At 39.2% G+C, this 21,579-nt stretch overlaps 1 pseudogene; it reads left to right on the forward strand.

Moving 5' to 3' along the window:
- Positions 1–21,579, forward strand: part of LOC106941234 (ryanodine receptor 3-like) — a 49,205-nt pseudogene that overhangs the window by 12,178 nt on the left and 15,448 nt on the right.

Here is a 21,579-nt window from a genome sequence, read left to right on the forward strand (position 1 = left end):
AACTTGGCAGTCTCATTTAGGTTAGTCTTGCTTTCTATTGAAGGTTTTTAATTTGACTAAATCTTGTAGTCGGTTTCGTGTACTCATTTCAGATATTTCTTCGTACTGTTTTTCCATTGCTTTTGTTTTTAGCCGCAAAAACATCTAAAGTTGTTTATACTTCCAGTGGCCATTTCAAGCCCCTTGAAATGGCCATTTTCACTATGTCAACTTCAGCGTATTCTCTTAGCTCACGTTTATCCATTTTCAATATCCTCTACCTCTTCATAATTCTTTGCCTTTGCAGATATGTCGCCACAGGAAGCAACAATAAATGGGAAATGGAGGTTGAATATGTCTCGACTGAGGCTCAGAAATCAATACTCAATTGAACAGATGGTATTATCAATAGGCAGTGGCCGAAGCAAATGGGTAGTTCAGGCTGATTTAGCCAGGAGGCAGTGAGACACACTGGGTCCCTGCAAAAAATAAATAAATAAATAAATAAAAAATAACACACAACAACTGGTGTACATGCCATCCCTAATTTAACGCAGAGTACAACCAGAGCTGACTGACCTGTTGGGAGGGTGTGTGTGGGTGTGTGTGTGTGTGCATGCTGGTTTCCAATTCCTGTCCTGTTCACATCCCTCATTTAGAGAGAAAAGCCACAGCAGTGCATCCATGCATTCACTGTCTTAAGGCTAACACTGCAGGAGTTTCCATCTCTAAATGTCAAACTGAAATAAAGGTTTCACGTGTGTGCAAACATCTTTCACTGTTTGGTTCATTAAGCCAAAAGTTTTGTGTTTTTTTTTTTGTTTTGTTTTTTTTTTAGATTTTTAGGATATTCTTTCTAGCTGCCAGCACTGAAAGCAACATCAAAACCCGATTTATTAGCTGGGGTGATTGCAGTTCGATGTGCCTCACCGCATTAAGCTCAGTGCCTCAGCCGGCAAATGGGAGCAAGCAGCAGAACAAAGGTAGCCTGGAAACCAGTGCTGCAGTCTGCGTAGCACAACTGCATCAAGTCACAGGCGGACTACTTTCCCAGTAGCAAGTGAAGGCAGGTGGAGATGAGAAGAAGAAAGAAAAGGAGGAAAAACAAAACATATTGGAGCTAAGGCAGCCATGTTACAGAGTTAGCAGTCAAATTGTTCGGGGAGCATAAATTTGCTAAATGTCACTGTAGTCGTTTTTAACAGATGTGTTTTTGCTTGGGTTCATTTTGACATATTAAAGTGAAATACGGCTTTTTTTTCTACCATTTTTATAAAAACAATTTCTTGATGGCATGACAAAGACTGTGTTTTGTAAACTGGCAAAACAAGTCAGCTTTTTCTCCTCTTTATCCCCTTTACTTTAAAATAAGTTGAAGACCAGAAACGGTGCCTTGCAAAATTATTCATACCCCTTTTTTTCTCATTTTGCCTTGTTACATGTACAAACTTCAATGTATTCTATCTGGATTTTATGTGATAGATCAACACTGACAAATAGACTATAGTTGTGAAGTGGAAGGAAAATGATTTAGATTTAAAATAAAAAATAAGAAAGATGTGTTGTGCACTTGGATTAATATACTCTGTCAATACATTGTAAAACAGCATTTTGCTCCAGTTGCAGCTATGTCTCTACCAGTAGTAGCTGTTTCTTGATTTTATTTTGTTTTTTTTATTTTCTTGGCTCTGGTAGCCTTTATTTGAGAGTGAGTGGATAATGGATAGTGGGTTGTGAGAGAGGGGGAAGACAATCAGCAAAGGTCAAGAGGCCATGACTTGAACCTTTGCCAGCTGTGTAGGAGACTGAGGCCTCTGTACACAGGTCGCATGGTTTCACCTCTGCACCACTGTCTTATGGGCAATCGCCCAGGATGGCGATAGAAAGGGGAGTCGGGGCACCACGTAAAAGTATTTGATTTCTGTCAATTGTATCCTGAGCAGGTTTTCTATTGCCTTTATGCTTGTCCAGTTCCCTTCGTGCTGCTGAGAATAGTGATTTCTATCTGGTTGCACTGAATTCTTGCTGAAAACTAACCCTACATCCTTCCATCAACTCCGTCCAGCTTCCTTTTCCCTGTTGAAGAAAAGCATTCTCACAGCATGGTGCTACCATGTTTTACTCTGTGTTGAGACAGATGTGCAATGTTTGTTTTCCAAAGTAATAGGTTTTCTCATGACTTTCCTTCAGAGGTATCATCATAAGAAGTTGTAAATACCAGCACAAGTTACGTGTTCTGTTTTTTTTTATTTGAAAAACTTAACTGTTACTCTTAGTTACCAAGCAGAGATTGGTCATTTTCACTCAAGCATCCCTTTATCAATTCTTGAAAGAATGAGGACAGCAACTTACAAGATCAGAGTCTGGTCTAATTAGGAAAAAATAAAATAAAATCTGTTACATTAGAGTTGAACTGTGAGATGTCACATAGCAGTTTCTCACTAGAGGAGCTAACATTCTGGTTTGGATCAGTGGCATTGTAATTCTTCAATTAGAATGCTGACAAAGAACCTTGAACCGAGGGAAGAACTACATCCTTATATGTGATCCCTCCTAGCTTCTCTAAAATCTCTCTAAATTCCAGCAGGGGTGGAAAAATACTTTGGGAACAAACACAAATCAAGCTGCGGCTGAAGCGGTAGAGTGAATACTTTTGTCATCCTAAGTGTTAGAGACAAGCTAAAATTCTACTAGCGGCACTACTTTGTGTTGAACGTTTTCATAAAATCTCAACAGGACACACTAGAGTTTGTGTTTTTAATGTAGTAAGATGTGGAAATTTCACAATGCATGAATAATTGCGCAAGGCACTGTACTTAACCAACGCAATAAGCCGAAGCTGAACAACAAATCCCTTTTAACAATGGCACTCTTTCTTACCTTAATGCTTCCTAGAGGCTCATAAGGAAGGTGAGTAACATAGAGGTTGCTGGCCAAAAAAAAAAAAAAAATCAACAAAACCTCCTCTTTATCCCTTTTGCATCTCTCCCAGTAGAGATTCTACTTTTCCCCCTCCTACAACACCAAAAACTATGGTGCTAACCTCCCTTGCTAACACTGACATTGCATCAACGGCCGACTAAAGATGTGCATCCTTCCCACGAGTCTGTAGTCGGGAAAGATGAGCCCGTATCCGGTTTGCGTGTGGATACAGGAGCCAGTAGCACCATCTTCTTGTGGGCGCGTCAGATTGCATGTCTTCATTGGTGAGATGGGATATCACACACTTCCCTGTGAGATATGTTCCCCCTGCCTGAGGTCATGCTTGAGAGAAGAGCTTTGCTGAGGTCAACAACCAATGTCACAGGTCAGATGAAGATGAAAGCAACTGTAGGAAAAAAACAAAACAAAAAAACATAAGGGTCGCTTTGGTTGAAACTTGTTTTGAACTGTGTTTGGTGTTTGTGTTTTTGAATGATGTGTACAGGCGGCACACAGTGGAGGACACAAGACTCTGCTTTATGGACACGCCATCCTCTTGCGGCATTCCTTCAGCTCTATGGTCAGAAGATCAATCACCACACAAATATTTGAACAAAGCATTAAATTTTTATTATCAAGAACAGTTCTTTGTTGAATATTACTTCTTTGACACGATATTTTGTGACTTAACATGTGTGTTGACCACCAGTACTTGGCCTGTTTGAAGACATCAAGGTCCCAGACAGATAAGCTGTCCTTTGATGTCGGCCTGCAGGAGGATTCAACAGGTAAAACGAAAGCTTTACAGCAGGTTTTCTTTCATCCTCCTCTTTTGAACTTTTACTTCCACCTCTGCTGTTCCCTCACTGTCTTTGTTTTTATCTCTGTCTGGTGACTTCACTGTAATTTTTTCTCTGGTGTCTCAGTGCCCACCTCTTTATCTTTCCCTCCTTATTTGCTCATGACTCAGTTGTGCAACGACTTTTTTGCATTTCAGCTATTATTCCCCGGGGAACACTGTAGACTCAAAGTGGGCCTCTGTTGTCAGCAATGATTACATCGAGGCTGCATATTTGAAGGTCTTGTTGTGATATGAATGATACTCGCAAACATTTTTCCTCTGCTGCTGCTGTTCATTCTGCGCTGTGCAGTATTTTAATGAGCAGTTGTTCTAATACGACATTAAAAGATTGTTGCCAATGGCACTCACATGTTTACTAGTCCCCCTTTTTGCTGGCTGTGATCATGTTGCACTGTTAGCGATGACACAATGCCTGAGTAGAATGTAGAGTAGCTCAAAACAATCTTGTATTTACCCATAATTATCTGCTGTTTTGATTGGAGACTTTTACAACAAAAGCACATTACAACCTCATCAGTATTTCAAGTGCACTGATCAGAATTTTGTGGCTGAATCTGAGCTTTGTTTTTTTGTAAAACATTAATCTGCAGATCTAGCGTTAAGAACTGCAGTTTTTAGAAGATGAGACCAGCATTGAATGTAGTTTTATATATTGAGATATTTATACTGGGAGCACATGTGACTTCACACAATGTCATATTTCCTCAGGATTTATTGTCTTTACATCAGATTAAGTTTACACCAGTGAATAACTAATAAGAAAATATTTCTCTGTTTCGCTCATTATTCATTTCAAATGGTAAATGGAATGAATTTATATACATTGCTTTTCTAGTCATACTACCACTCAAAGCCCTTTATGCTAGAACCATTTTCACCCAATCACAACAACTACTCTACCCACTTGGCAAGTAAAGTAGACTTGAAAGCTTTATTAGTGATTAATAAAGCTATGCACAAGTTATGGAAATGCATGGAATAAACAAAGATCAAAATGAGAAATTTAAATTAACTTTTGACATGCTTCAAGGCAAATGGTCCTGGGTGTGAATCCTAGCTGAGCCTTTTCTGCACATATCTGTGTGTATTCTCCCCATTTATGTGTACAATTTCTCTCTGTTGCCTGTACAAGAATGGTGACCTGTCCAAGGTGTAACTTGCCTTTCATCCAATGACTGGACAGGCATCGATTTCCTCTCCGAGGCTCTGCATGGATTATGAAGATATAGAAACGGATATATTGATGGAATCTAATTAGTCATGATTCAAAACTGTTTGGTGTTGTAGGTGAAGCCTGCTGGTGGACGATCCATCCTGCTTCAAAACAGAGGTCAGAAGGAGAGAAAGTGCGCATCGGTGATGACCTCATCCTTGTCAGTGTATCCTCAGAGAGATACCTTGTAAGTGTAAAGTTTGTCATCTAAACCTTAAAGACTCTGAGCTCATTCGCCTAAATTTGTGTTCATTAGGTCTATGCAAAAAGAACAGACTCATCTTACTCTAATGCAACAAAATGTCAGCTTAATCCCAGTCCATTTGGCACACGCCTTCCTGCTGGAATCCTTCCCCCGAAGTAGTAAAATTACAATTATGCTTAGACTACAATAAGGGAATTTTTATCTATAGTGTGCAGTTTGAAGGATTATGATTTTGTTAGACATAACAAATTTTAAATTAGCCTCTTCTGGCTTCATCTTTGTTACACTTTCCGCCTCCCACCATTGATGATTTTGGGGGGGGTTTGTACCTCTGAAACCCCCTAGGGGTTTCTTTTAAAATGTGTCCAGCCTTACTATATCACTGTTCTATACCCAGAAAACATGTTTCCTGTGATTCATGAAATCGCTGACCGCTTCCAGGCAACATTTGCACCCTCCAACTGTGACATGCTCAGAGACAGAAGACCTCTGTCGCCTTACAGTCGCCAACGTCAATCTGGTCATCTGTCCCAGCTGTCAAGCATATTATAATATATGGAGACAGGAAATGCCTAAAGGCTGTGAAGACACTTCAGGGAGCAAGGATTATAAGGACACAGATGTCTCAAATTTAAAGACTTTGCTTAAAACATGTTTGTAATTATTAATATCCTCCTGGAAGCAACACTGTCCAAAAATAGAAAATGTTTGTTAGTCAGCTTTATGATTTCATCAGCACTTCAATTATAAAGTGTTGTTTGGTCAGAATTATGATTAATTTTGTGAGTTCAATTTAACTGTGCTAAACATATGGCACCATCTGAATCTGAGTGACTGTTTTTGTTCTATTAATATTGAAGAGAGTGTGGATTTAAAATCTTTTTAGTGTGCATGAATGATTAAGTCCTCCATGTGGCCTCTCCTGCAGCACTTATCCATCTCCAATGGCAACATCCAGGTGGATGCTTCCTTCATGCAGACTCTGTGGAATGTCCACCCCATCTGTTCTGGTAGCAACATAGAAGAAGGTAGAGCCTTTTCATGTTCTATTCATCAAGTTATTCTCAGAAGATAATAACTACCACATTAATTTGAAACAGCTTGTCTTTAAAATTCAGATTTACTTGCAACAAAACAAATGCAGATAAGTTAACATTCCCCACCCTGTCTCTGATCATGTAAATGCTATATAATTGAACTGTGTCTTGCAGAAATATTCATATCTCTTGAAATAGTTCACATTTTGTCATAGTACCATTTTACAATTCAATGTACTTTACTGGTATTTCTTATGATACACAAAAAGTATTGCATGGTTATGAAGAGATAGGGAAATATAAGTGGCGTTCCAAAATGATTACAAATAAAAAAAAGTAAAATAAAATAAAACTGAAAAGCATGGCATACTTATGTTTCAACTTTATTCTGATCACACGAAATAATAACCCATCAATTTACGATTAACTGATTAATGATTTATTAGATTAAAATGTGTTCTAATCTTTAATAGCCTCCGTTTACCTTCTTTCAGTGTTGTAATCCAGTGTTGCGCCCTCTGCAATCCAGCAGAGGGCGCTGGTCGTGCTTAAGCGGAACGAGTTTTTGCGATACAGAAGTAAAGATGGCGGAGGGATCATAGAACAGGAAAAAGAACCACCTTAACATCCTTCATTCTGCCGTGGAACAACGTCAACTTCTCAATCTAAAATAACTGATGTGAGAGTGCGACAAGATATAATGATGACAGAAAAGCGGCGGCGCTCTCACTGATTGTAGACTGCTGTGACAGCAGAGAGCCATGTTACGGTTTCTGTCCAGTTTGACACGGAGTAGCAAGTATGTTTGCGGCCGTCTTCACCAAGTTATGTGCGAATACTGTTCATGGAAGATTTACTGTAGCGTATCATTTTTTCACTTCATAAACCTAAGAAGTTTCTGTTTTCTATATTATAAATACGTCTATAAGTTTAATAAAATGACAATCACATTTTTGTGTTTAGTCAGTACTAACAGCTGGAAAAGACTTAAAATATGATGCTACAATTTTTAAATTCAACTTCGCCCTTAGCCGGTTCATGTTATGTGACGGTCGAGTCACATAACATGCAGGAAAAAAACAGGATACAGGAAAAAACAGGTTTTTAAGAAAATTGCAGCTTATTAATTAGTTTCTTGATTTCTTTGTGTAATTTGATTAAAATTGAGCTCTTTTGGAAATAAGAATTGGCAGAAATTTCCGTCTCATTTGTAGGAAGCTGGTAGAGTTCTACCAAGTGTTTGCTCGGAGAGTATTCACCACTCTACAGACCTTGTAAAAAAATCGTTTCACTTCATAATTACGTACTGGCATGTCTTGGTCTGTCACACAAAATCCATGTGAAATGCACTTAGTGTGTGGTTGTACCATGAGAAAATGGGAGAACGTTTAAGGGGTATTAATACTTTTGAAAGGCTTGGTAAAAATGTTCTTTTAATTCATACCGTCATTCTATAGCGGCAAAGAACAAAGACCATTTTTTAAGTCCCCTTCTGCTCCTCTATCTTGAATAGGCTACCTGTTGGGTGGCCATGTGATGCGTCTATTCCACGGTCATGACGAGGTGGTGAGCATCCCAGGATCAGACCAGAGTGAAGAACAGCAGAGGTGTGAAACACTGACAAAACAGCACATATTGCCTTTGCTTTCATCACACTTTATTAAAATCTCTCTGACCAGCATGAACACTTTGACATCTGCAGGAGCAAAAGATGGCAGAATTAAAACAGAAAGAAGGAAGGTTGAATAAAAAAAACCCCAGCAGGACATGAAGTGGGTCATAACTACAGACGTGGCCCATGCACACACTCAACAAGGTGCTGGGAGATGTGCTTCTCCCTATTGGACACACACACACACACACACACACACACACACACACACACACAGTGTCTATTTTTAGAACAGAGCATGGCAAACATGGAGGCGGTATTGGATAATTCATTTTAAGCTTTGGCTTTTCTCCGAGTGTTGTCCTTGAAATTTAGCGGAAGCAGCTTTCCTTTAAGACATATTTTATGTTTTCGAGCCAGATCAAACCCACTGCGAGCCGACACCAGAGGGTGATGAGTGTTTTCTTTTATCTTTGAGCTCAGTCACCCATATATCGCTGATAGACAGTGTCGCTGTGGGTTATCAGGACACACGTGTCTCTGTTTGAAGGATGGCGTCCCAGTGTCAAAAAGAGTGAATGCACCCCATGTGCTGGTGTGTGTTTATGTGTTTGAACCAGACATCTCTAGAAATCAGGGTGATGAATGAGGGTTGCACAAGAGGTGGGATTCTTCAGAGCTAGGATGAATGACCTTGACGGTGGCATCCACAGTCAAACCAAACATTTCTGCTTCTCTGGCTTTCCCAGGATAGTCAACTATGAGACGGGCAAAGCAGGTGCAAAGGCGAGGTCCTTGTGGAGGTTGGAACCACTACGAATCAGGTTGGAAATAATTCCCTCATGTCTTTCTCCATCTTCTGTGTTTCTTTAAATGCATTTGTCTTACATCGGTTTGTAGTTTCCCCCCTTTCTGTCTGCAATTTTGTATGACTTTTTCTGACTCTGTAATCTCAGGGTTTTCTTTAACATTTTACACCGAATCTAATTTCCTGTCACAAATGATCACTTTTTTTTTATTTATTTATGACCCTGTTTAACTTATTGTTTTTCTGCATCAGGTAAAGAAAGCAATGGACAAAATTTGGAGATGTTTTTGGGATGTTTGAAGGAAGTCTTGTCATTACATTCTCCTACCTGAGTTGTAGATCCCTGCAGGACTTCCAAGCTTACTTAATTAAAGCTGTGCTTGCCTGGTCATCATGATACTGTTTGTTCAGTAATGCTTTCTAGCAAACTTCTGAGTTCTTCATTTTACTGAAAATAAATAGCACAAGTCGCTTGTGTTTACTAATTAGGGGAGTTCTGGAAACAGCAGGTTGCACTAGAATTCATTTAGGATTATCAGGATGAATGAGGTAAATCCAAAAGTCATACCATAATTACCACATTTTCAAATTTGTTTGTAAAACATTTTGTATCAATTTCCTTCTACTTTGCACTGTGAACCACTTTGTGTTCATCTGTCACCCAAAATTCACAACAATTTCATTATTTTTTGAGGCTGTAGTGTTGCAAAAATGTTAATAAATGTCAGCTGTATGAACTCTTCAGCAATGTCACCAGTTCTCATGCATTTCTCTGTCATTTGCAGTTGGAGTGGAAGCCACATCCGCTGGGGGCAACCGTTTCGGCTACGTCACCTGACAACAGGTCACTACCTGGCCTTGACTGAGGACAGGGGGTTGGTGCTGCAGGACCGGGAGAGATCGGACACCATTTCTACAGCTTTCTGCTTTAGAGCATCAAAGGTAAGTACATGCACATAGAGGTACAATTTCATAAACCTACCACAGGAATTATGGGCCCTACGTTGTGTTCTTTGATTTGTATTACTAACAAATCATGTCTGAACCTAAGACGTCATTGAGAGTGAGAGTGAGAGATTTTATGGTTGATATTCTCTCTAATGCAACAACAACAGTTTCAATAATGTTTTCCCTGAATATAACACCCAATGAGATCATGCAGCAGTCGTTTGAACCATTAAGCGCATATGCAGTAGAGTTATGCGGCTGTTTGATTTGATTTGCTTGTTGCGTTTTTATGCATTTAATTGTTATTTCACATGACGGCTTTCTTCACTCCCTCCTGAACCTGCACAGGAGAAGCTGGAGCAGAGCCCCAAGCGGGACATTGAGGGCATGGGGGTGGCAGAGATCAAATATGGAGACTCGCTCTGCTTCATCATGCATGTAGCAACAGGTCTGTGGCTGTCCTATCAGGCGCCTGATGTCAAATCTACTCGACTGGGGCCCCTCAAGAGAAGAGTGAGCATTGACATACACAAGCATAAACATAAACAAATAAAAATGATAAATAAGATTCCAAGAAGTCATTACTGATATAAATTTGTTATAAAAGTATTACTGATTGTACTTTAAGAATTAGGTAACTCTATGTTATTAAAGGTAAAGTTTAAACAGTAATGATTTATTGGTTAATGCCAAGTTGTCATAATAAAGACATTTTGAATAATGTCAACTTTGTATTAAAAGTGTCATAATTTACCAAATGACGCTTTATGACAACAGTCATAAATAATCATGAAGGCTTATTCATGTTCATGACAGGTGTTATGTCATGTTTATGACGGTGTCATAACAGTCTTATTCATCCCCCTTCAAATAAAGTGTTACCTAAAATCCTTTTAAAATGCTCTGAAGTCTGTTGTAATGTGACAAAATGTAGAGAAATTACATGGTTTAGATTAACTTTGCAAAGCATTGTGCATTCAGTAAAGCTTGTGCAGTCGGACCACCTCTTGTTTTCAGCTATGTTCTTGTCGGTGTCTTTTAATGCTGGCTGTGGATACTCAAATCTTTCTCCTAAATCATCTGATCATCTGCTTTTCCCTCAAGGCTTGTCTTCACTCTGAGGGTCATATGGATGATGGGTTAACCCTGCAGCGCTGTCAACACGAAGAGTCTCGAGCCGCAAGAATCATCCGCAACACAACGCTTCTCTTTAACCGATTCATCAGGTATGCAAAACATCGCTCACCTATGCGAGGAAGGTTGTGGATGTGCAAATTACCCATTAAACCAAATTATCCACTTAAAACAAATTAGAGATCCCTTGAGGCAGTTACCTAAAAAAAACCCCCCAAAAAAAATATTCAGGTAACTTAAACACCTGCTGATGATGAAGGAACACAACTAATAAGACAATACAGCTCACTCCCTTGTGGCGCCATGTCACAGAGATTATAGCTGAAGCCAGAACATTGATCTCTCAAAGCCCCCCAGTCTTTCACACAGTCACACGTTGTGATGTCACCAGTGGAAAGCCATGCTCAAAGCCTGTGAGTTTTGACTGAGTGAGAAGTCCATCCTACAGGCAGCTTGCTCAGTGTCCCTGCCTGGTGCTTGTAAATGGCAACTATTTCAGCAGGAACGGAGGCCAGCTTTGAGAAAGGACCACTACGACTGGACTCTATTTTTAATTTGTTATCGCAGACTATGACATCCCTCTGGGTCCCTGTCGTGTCAACATGTGAGGAGGTGTCAGCCTCCCTCCTGCAGCTATGACACATACATCTCCCCCCTTCATCCCTCCCACGCATACGACAGAATCTATTTTTAGCAGGTCAGCGGAAATCAGTTATTCAACATGAATGAACTTGTGGGTTAAACACTGCTAGTCATCACTGCATGTCCTTACATCCGCACAGCTACTCAATAGGCGTACTTTTATTTCCTTTATGATTCATTGGGCAATTGTAAAGCAATAAATGATCGTGATTCTCAGTGGGAATTGTTGTAATTATGTGTCTTGCTTCTGTCTATCTGTCGCAGAGACCTTGATTGCCTCAGCGTTAAGAACAGGACCCTTTCTGCCTTGCCTGTCGAGGAGGTGCTCCAAACTCTCAATGACCTCATCACCTACTTCCAACTCCCTGATGTTGAGCTGGAGCATGAGGAGAGGCAGATAAAGCTGCGTTCACTCAAGAACAGACAGAACCTCTTCAAACAAGAAGTGAGTTATACCATCACAGAAGGCTGTGAAAACGCATTATGGAATATTACTTAATAACAGAAGCAAGTCTTGTCTCTACCATTGAAGCCTTGATCAAAACAAAGCATCAAACCAATGCAGCCCCTCTGAGGGCTCCAACGCCCAAAACATACCAACCTATGATGCGGTCAGGATGCTATTGTAGATAGATACCTTTTAAGCTCCAAATAAAGCAATAGCCTTAGGTTTGATCTATTCACCCATCAATCCATCAATGCAGGTTTGTTTTTAAAGCATCAACATGCTTTAAAAACTTGCGTCAACATGAACATCTGCTCTAAATTCAGGGAACTTAACTAAACAGAGTCTGAAAAAGAAAGCAATTTGGTCACGAAAAATGATCCTGAACTCTGTTAAACATTAATGAAGCACTTAAGGAAAGGATGCACCTGTATTAAAACCACTGCAGCAAACCTAGAAAAATAATTAGCTTTACTCACAGCAGATGCTCATTGACAACCAAATCCATTGGTTGTCATCGTAATCACTGGCACTGCTCCTATATATCAGTTTTGGCTCAAAATGATCTCAGTTGTTTTTTTTTTTTTTTTAATTCCATCCAGAAATGTTCAGAAATAGCTTATAGCTGCAGAACCTCTTGTATCAAATTGATCAAACTGCCATACCTCTTACACCTTTTGAACAACACGTGTTTTGTGGTTCAGTTGCCTTAAAAAAATTTTTTATTTAATATTAATTTAACCAGATAAAGTCCATTCAAATTGAAATCTACTTTACAAAGATGATCTGACTTCAGGTTATTTGGTTTAAAAAATGATGACTAGACATAGTCTATAAAGTGGCTGCAGACAATACTACTTTTGGACTTATTCTTTTCCAAAATGACTGTACAGATCTCTGTAAGCTCCTCCAAGTCTATGGCCTTGAATCCCAACTAGAAAAAAGGTGAACTACTCCCTCTATGTTCAGTCAGTCTCTACCTCAAGTTGAGTTGGACCAATAAATCGACATCAACTCGATGTCAATTTTTTTTTTGTACCTCGTTAATATGGATGAGCATTTTAAATAGTGATCACATTTTTTTGTACATTACTCCCTTTTATTTTTACTATTCTGGTTCACCTACTTTCAGGCACTAGTAAACGTTTTGGCCACAAATGATAAGGAACCCATAATCATCTTGAAATTATTTTAGGTGGATCTTCATGTAATTTCTGCCAGAGGATGGCATGAATGGTGCAAGAGTTGTTATTTATTTATTTTTATATTTCCCCCCTTTATTTTCCATATTTACAGAAATATGGAAAACCATTCCATTTTCTTTTACGGAAAGATTTTTTTTCTTTTTTTTCCGAAATCAAAATATATTAACAAAATGTCTGTTCTTAACAGTAAAAAAAAAGACACATTTCCTAGACTTCATGTTTTTGTCAAAAAAAGAAAAAAAAAACTATAAGTTGTCTTTAGTGAAATGTAGCTCTTGTGGCTATTGACAAATTTTATTTCACTGGATTATAAAGGTTTCTGACCTCTTACTTAGGAACTTTCCTGAAAAACGGTGAATGTTCTGCTCTGCATAAAAAGGCTGTGGTAGAGAAATTCTGAGTTATGTGATTACTTAAATTTGACAGCATGTTTGGTTAAGCTGAGAATGGAAGGAAACCTGTGAGAAGTGTCGGATGTCAGGCCAATTGAGGCATGTTTCATTGCTGTTATGTATTTGGAGGCGCAGGAAGTGAAGGCGTCAGCAGTTTCGGTGCTATAAGTTTTCCCCGGAGCGAACATGAGCGCACTGAAGCTGCTAAGCTTCCACAGCCTAAATTACTTTTATCAATTACACAGTATGTCAGCTGGTATAGTGAATAGCCGTTTCACCTCAGACATCCAAACGCTATTTGTTCCGCAACAATAATTGCAGTGATTTAATCTTGAAGAGATCTGATGCTAAGCAGTTAAAATCAAAATCCTAAAATAATACCACGAGGTCTCAATTGTCTTTCTTTTTCTTTGGTATGATACGATAAAAGGAAATCCTCTGTGTCGTTCCTGATGAATTGCCTTCTGAAGGTTAATTTGTCAGTGAAAAAAGCTGACTCATGATTTTTCCTGGTGTTATAAATCATTTGAAATTTCCATTATGTCTTTTTAACGCCCTCCATTTTGCATATGAGATCACTGTAGGCATTCTTATGTGGCATAAATCACTGTGACACGCGAGGGGAGAGAGAGCTGCATCTATGACAGCGACTCTAATAAACATTTGGCAACAGCTTTTACAAATGAAGCTCAATAATTAATTAATGAGCTCTTGTCTTTGATATGAAATGTCTTGATATTTAGCAGTGTAGAATTCAGAGGTCGCTTAACTACATTTGGAAGAAAACAATACAATAAAAAATTATCAAATTGCTGTCAAGTATTTGGTTGCATGAGTTGGCAGACAGACCTGTCTGAATCCTCCCTGAATTTTGTAGCACCACTTAAAAAAAGATATCATCAGCAAACTGGCTGCTGGTCCTTTCTGAAAAGGTTATTCGAGATCCTTTTTAATTATAAATCAGGTTGGGGTTTTTTTTTTTTTGCTTTTTGTGAGTTTTGCTGAAAACTTTATTCTGTGACCTTCAGCAAGAACTGGGATGGTTCATGACTTAGTGAAAAGCAGCTCCTCCAAGTCTATGGCCTTGAATCCCAACTAGAAAAAGGTGAACTACTCCCTCTATGTTCAATCAGCCTCTACCTCAAGTTGAGTTGGTGACTTCTTCACAAATGATAGTAGAATGGAGCAGGAGATGCACAGATTTTTGTCATGGTGAGTTGAATCCTGGTTTATTGGACCTTTTACATCAGGACCCTCACCTCTAAGGTCATGAGATGTGGATTATGACCCAAAGAACATCTTGTAGATGAAATGAGTTTTCCTCATTTATTTTAGTTTATTAGTAGTATCAGAAATTGTGGAGTACACACTATTTAGATCAATATTATACAGCCCAGAAATGGAATCAGAATTAGAATTAGAATAACTACGAACTTGGAATCAAGAAATGCTTAACAGGATCAGTCGCTGCTTAGTTTATATTACTTTTAACCCAGAAAAGGATTTAGAACAAACTTAGAATTGTGGAGTACTCACTTTAACCCAGAAAAGGAATTGGATCAGTCATTCTTTCGCTTATTTTATCAGAAACTGTAGAGTACTTACTATTTAGAAATGGAATTAGATACTTAGCAACCCAGAACTAGTTTACATACTTTAGAACATTAGATTAGTTTTCTTTCCTCTTTTTTTTCTTTCCTTTGGTTTGTTATTTTGTTTGTATTTCCTTTTAACTCATGTAAAGCACTTTGAATTGCCTTGTTGCTGAAAATGTCTTATAAAAATAAAATTACCATCTTACCTCCTTAGGGTGCTTCAGAGTAGAACTGCTACTGATTTGAGGATTTTCTTGGGAGATCCCTCTGGTTGGAGATCAAACCCCACTGGAGGGACACTATACCCTTTTTTGACCTGTGAACCCATTTAGATCCTCCAGATTGAGCTGGGGAGTGTCACTGGGAGGAGAGATGTCTTCATTCCCCTCCTAAACCCATTTCTTTAGTGACAACCATTCAGATAAGCAGAGGGAGGAAGATTCATGGATTTATGGATGGACCTACACCAAGGGCAGCTTTACCACTTCATCTCAAGTGCACTTGTTTATGTCTTAATGTGTTTTCCTATTAAAGACATTGCATAGGTTCATCTATTTGCTTCTGTCACCTTCAGGAATGTCCATCATTTAATCTTTTTTTAAATAAGTCTTCAGGTGTTTCTTGATTGTATCAATTGCCACAAGTTTGGGCATTGTATTGAGCAGTGACCTCTGCCACTTATTCTACAACTGAATATTGACAATAGATTGTGCCTTTGCATTAGGGCACTCGGTACACCTCTAATCTGTCATTAACAAAAATATCACTGCACATCCATCCATTTTCTTTACACCCTTGTCCCTTAGTGGGGTCAGGAAGGGTGCTGGTACCTGTCTCCAGCTAACGTTCCAGGTGAGAGGTGGGGTACACTGCACATAATCACTGGACATAATATCCATATTTAGAAGAACAGTGTGAATAGAAATAAATGCTAACTAATTATTTAAACACCATGCTTTCAGACTGTCTTGTAATATGACCCTTTAATGCAGCACAATAAATTTTAGATGTAAAGACATCTCTGATTTCTGTGGGGGTTTTTTAGGGCATGCTGACCCTTGTCTCCAACTGCATTGACCGGCTAAACGTCTACAACAGTGCGGCCCATTTTGGGGAGTGTGCTGGGCCAGAGGCCGGAGCTGCCTGGAAGGATATTCTCAACTTGCTTTATGAGCTTCTGGGTAATAAACTGGTCTCATAATCGTCCCTCATACACACATAAATTTGCATGTACTGTTATTGAGATGTGAGTTATTGGGAGAAAAAAATGGTTGGAAGTGTGATTTTTTTTTTTTTTGCTGCTAATCTGACAGGTAAACAATGCTTTGCACATTTCAGTTACATATAAACATGTTTTTAAAAATAATAATAAACAGCAATCCCATTCCATGCTGTAACACAACAGCCATTCAACTAGATATGAACCAAAAAAATCAGCTGTTCATCTAAGTTGACCAATTGATTGACCCTGATAACAGGGAAACTCAACAATCCACTCTTTGAAGCAAGTCTGGTGTTTATTCAGTATATGTAGGCCACTAACTGTAGGAAGGTGAGACCAGGATATTTTTGTATGGTTCCATTTCTTAAGGAGAAATCCTAACTAGCATGTGAAATCTTTGCAAATTCAAAAAATAGGACGCAGTGTGCGTCCGGAAGCAGCTATACCTTTGGCACCCAACACACAGAGATCCACTGTGTCCCCTCTTGCCACCTCTTAGTCAGTGAATGTCAAATTTCATCATTATCTTGTCTGCTATCTGTTTTGTTTGTTCTTCCCATGTTCTCCACATGACCCAGTGTCAATAACCCTCCTGTCCAACAATCACTTTTAGCCTCTTTTACACGCACTGTTATAATCTTCCTCTGACATATCTCACTAAACCATGAGTATTGCATATTTTTGCTCTCCGTCTATATTTGCTCATGTCTGCTGCCTTATGCAAAGTTTATCTTTCATCCAGACAAACTGAAGCGCTTCTACCCTTCAAGAATGTCCTTCATGCTCTTATTTATACTGATTTCACCTCCTGACTGAAATTAGTCTTCCATCCACGTCTCTCTCCCTTGTTCCCTCCTCCACACACCTGATGTAGCACAGCGCTAACTGGATTTGGGTTGCCTTCTTCCTTTCTTCCCTGCGCGTCTGCATCCCTTGACCCTGTCTTTTTGCTGCTAGGGCATTCATTAACCGAGTTTGTTTGTCAGCAAGTGTTGATGCATTCTCCTTGTCCTACCTCTTTTGTCTACTTTAGGCACTTTCAGAAATTAATATGTATACAAATGTCAAAGCAGAACCTCTGATATAACTGGCTTTGGCATTAGTTTAAGGTGTCCCCATTTGGACGACCTTGTTATGTTGTTATAAAAGGAATCATGCAAGCTTTGAAATGTACCAGTCAAACATGTTGGTCTGTGGTGCTACATTTAACTTACCCACATTTCTTGTGACTTACAGCGGCATTGATCAGAGGAAACCGGAACAACTGTACCCAGTTCTCAAACAATTTAGACTGGCTTGTGAACAAGTTGGAAAGACTGGAGTCTTCTTCAGGTACACCTACCATTCGACATTGTTACTGTACTGTGCTTCCTGTCAAAGAAAAGCTTTTCAACTTGACCACTGAAACACATTCCCTTCTTTAAATGAGCCCTTCAACTCTTGGCAGTATTTGCCTTTTATATACAGTCATACATATGTACCAACAGTGTTTTGTTTTTTTTTTTTTGAATCACGCAATCTGTCTCTATGACAAGCGTTCTCTGCTTTATCTTTCCCTTTTGCTGGTGTTAACTAATTGATGCTTTTTGTGGGTATGCAGGCATCTTGGAAGTTCTGCACTGCATCCTAATTGAGAGCCCCGAGGCACTCAATATCATTCAGAAAGGACACATTAAGTCTATTATATCACTGCTCTACAAGCATGGACGCAACCACAAGGTAAGCTCTGAACAGACATCCAGTAGTCAGTGTTAATGCGGGATATTGTTGCACTCTGAAATACGCCTCTTGGTTTTAGCGTTGATGTACAAGTTTATTTTCCTTCCTTTTTGTCTCATTAGAACTAAAACAAACAAAAAATAATAAAATGCTGAAACAGATTTAAAAAAATTTCCTGAAACAGAACATGCAATTTGCAGCAAGGATAGTTACAGCAAGCTTAAAATAGTAGGTTTTATGATACATGTTCCTCTTCACGTTGTCCTTACCTAAAGGGTAAACTCGACTCACATTTAATTGAAAACAAGTTTTCCCTGGAACTCTGTGTTTATCTCCTCCTCTTCAGCTATTTATTGACAGAACATATCTTGTACCAGCATAAAACTCCTCTCCTGGCAGAGGGTTTCTGGGATGTTAGGTTGCGATGTCTTCCTGACATAAATAAAACTGTTTACCATTGTAATAAAATCAAAGAGCAGACAGCTGGCTGGCCCAGGTCATAAATCTGCCTGAATGCATCATTTTTCGATGGAAGCAGAAGCAAAAGGTCAGTGATTAAGTGGCCTGTCACCCTTGGCTGAGCCTCCTAGGCCATTTAATCCTGAGCTATTGTTAAGTGAATATTATTAGATATGTTTTTTTTTTTACCTCCAAGAAGCATCACACAGTAATTATGCTATGGTTTAATGGAAACTGGCTGTCCCCAGAGCAACAACTTGGACAGTGATTTGCAACGCAGATCATTAGCCATTTGTGGGAAAATATGGATTCATGTTGACATGCTTAATATGAAAAAAATAAATAAATAAAGTAAACATTTAACATTTATTTATCCTTCCTGCTGGCTTGCTTTCTTCTTCAGATTTTGGATGTGCTTTGTTCGCTGTGTGTGTGCAATGGAGTAGCTGTTCGGACCAATCAGAACCTCATTTGTGATCACTTGCTGCCCAAAAGAGATCTGCTATTGCAAACCCAACTGGTCAATGATGTCCAGAGGTGAGAGAACGATCCGTTTACCACAATGAAATCATGCCTCTTAAATACTGTACTTCAGGGATTGTTTTATGTCCAACTGAAAGCAGTGAAAAGAACATTACAGTATAACTGGACCCACACACACTTAAGCTGAGAGATTGTTTACAGTTTGCATAAAGCAGCTTAGTTTTATTATGTGCAATGTAAAGTGAGGGAATATGCATTTCTGACACTGTTAAGCCATTCTACATATGTAGTTGATCTGTTCCTAGACTAGCTTGTGACGCTGTCAAATTACTGTATGCAATTAGGATAATTTTTAGATAATTTGAGGCTTTCTAACTGATTTCTTACAATCCTTGTTGTTTTTCTCCGAAATCGCAGGCCAGAGCACAGAAATCCAGGCAGAAACGCCCTCAAACAAAATCCTCATAACCTTACAGTATCACGACAGTGTCAACAAGCTGTGTCTAAAGGTTGTTTTTGCTAAAAGAAAAAAAAATGTACCAGCATATTGTCCCCACCAGGCTACAAGGAGACAAAGCCATTTGTAAACCTTCTGGCTAAAGAGCGGATCCAAATGTGTGCTTGTTTCTCAGGGAAGCTCAATTACATAATCTCCAGAATATCTAGTCGGCAATTCTTTTTCTTCTATGTTGTTCATATCACTACTGCTACCCAGGTTTTTGTTGTTGTTGGAGATATCATCTTTTCTTTCACCTGCAGGGGTTTGCCTGCACACAGTCACTGTAAGCTGACAGACGTTGTAGCATTTTATCTTTGTCTATCTCTCCCTAATTTCCAGTCAGCGGTGCTTCTTCCTCTTCTTGTTTGTTCTTTTTATTTCTGGAGGTTACTTCTTTGTTCTCTTCAGTCAAAGAGTTGGGTTTTAAATGCAGTGAAATTTATTTTAAATTTGTGTCTCACTCACCAATCTTTATTAGGAACTTCTACTCATTGGTTTTTAACTCAAATTGAGAATTAACCAATCCCATGGCTGCAACTAAATTCATTGAGGTATCCATATGACGTCTGATGGAGAACTCGGATTTTTCACACAACCATTTCCTGGATTTACAGAGAATGGTTAAGAAAAGGGAATAGAAGACAGCCTTGATTTCAGCTGCGTCAATTGGATGTTAGAATTTGATATAGACAACATGGGAGCTCTGAGGAATATTTTGCACAATGATAGCAGTTGTAAAGATAAAAAGAGTTCCACTATAAAACAACCAGGTTTTACTTAGTGAAATGTCTGATGAGGCTATTGTCAATAAAAATGGTTTTAGGTCTGTTTTTGACTGAACGACAAACAGGTTAATAGGGCATGCTGTCAAAGAGTTGTAGAATCATTATATAAAATAATCTAATAGTATCACGGATCTGGGTTGAATAGTAGTAATACATTTTTAAAAACTAACACATTTAATCTTAACTTTGAGAAACAAACATGCATTTTTAATAAAGATACTTGAAGTAATACTGCTGTCATTTAGCCTTATTTTTTGCACAGTATGCACTTTTCTTGAGGGCAAATTTCCATATTTACAGTGTAGTCCTGACAACATCTTTTATGGTCTGATGCACATTAATAATTTTTTTGTTTCACTTCATTTCCAGCATGAGACCAAACATCTTCTTGGGGGTCAGTGAGGGCTCTGCTCAGTACAAGAAGTGGTACTATGAACTGATGATTGATCAGGTGGACCACTTTGTGACCAGTGAGCCCTCTCACCTGAGAGTGGGCTGGGCCAACACCAAAGGTTACGCACCCTATCCTGGAGGAGGGGAGGGCTGGGGGGGCAACGGAGTTGGTGACGACCTCTACTCATTTGGCTTTGATGGGCTCCATCTTTGGTCAGGTGAGTGAGTGGAAGAACATTTGTGAAAGTGTGTGTTTGGTAGTGACAGTAATAACCTAACAAGTCAAAGATGAATGGTATTCCTGGGAGTCAGCCAGGTTACATCCAGACAGTCAGTACTCTGCAGGAGTGATTTCCTTGCCCAGACTGTGTGTAAATGTGCTCCATCCTGTGTCTGTTGGAAAGATCTGCTCTGTGCCAGCTCGGCTCACCAGGTCCACGTTCACACACCCGTGTGTTTACCTCCCAAATAGGCCGTATCCCGCGGGCTGTCGCTTCTCTGAACCAGCATATCCTGACTTCGGAAGATGTGGTGAGCTGTTGTCTGGACCTGGGAGCTCCCAGCATCTCCTTCAGGATAAACGGACAGCCGGTCCAGGGCATGTTTGAAAATTTTAACACAGACGGACTCTTTTTCCCCGTCGTCAGCTTCTCTGCAGGGGTCAAGTGAGTGTTTATTTCCTTTCCTCTCTGAGTTGGATGAATCTATGCTTTTTGAAACTGACCTTAGTGTTTTACCTGTAAAACCTGCAATTTTACCCAAAAGATTGCTGTTATGTCCTTTTGACAGCTCCATAGGTAAAAACTCTGAAATAAATGAAATAAAGGCATGAACTAGGTATTGTGGTAACGCTTGTGTTTAATAGAATAATCCGAATCAGCACCTTCTACAAGGTGTAAAACAAGTTACACAATCACTGGCACCTAGCTGAGGTTTTGGAGCCACAAACAATCCACTTAAATTTGTTTTATTGTTGTTCAGACTTCGATTTTGACTGTTTTTCATAATGTCCAGGTGAGT

Source organism: Poecilia latipinna, unplaced genomic scaffold (assembly GCF_001443285.1).
Source record: "Poecilia latipinna isolate Pla-1442-1.1 unplaced genomic scaffold, P_latipinna-1.0 Scaffold3561, whole genome shotgun sequence".
Classification (NCBI taxonomy): domain Eukaryota; kingdom Metazoa; phylum Chordata; class Actinopteri; order Cyprinodontiformes; family Poeciliidae; genus Poecilia; species Poecilia latipinna.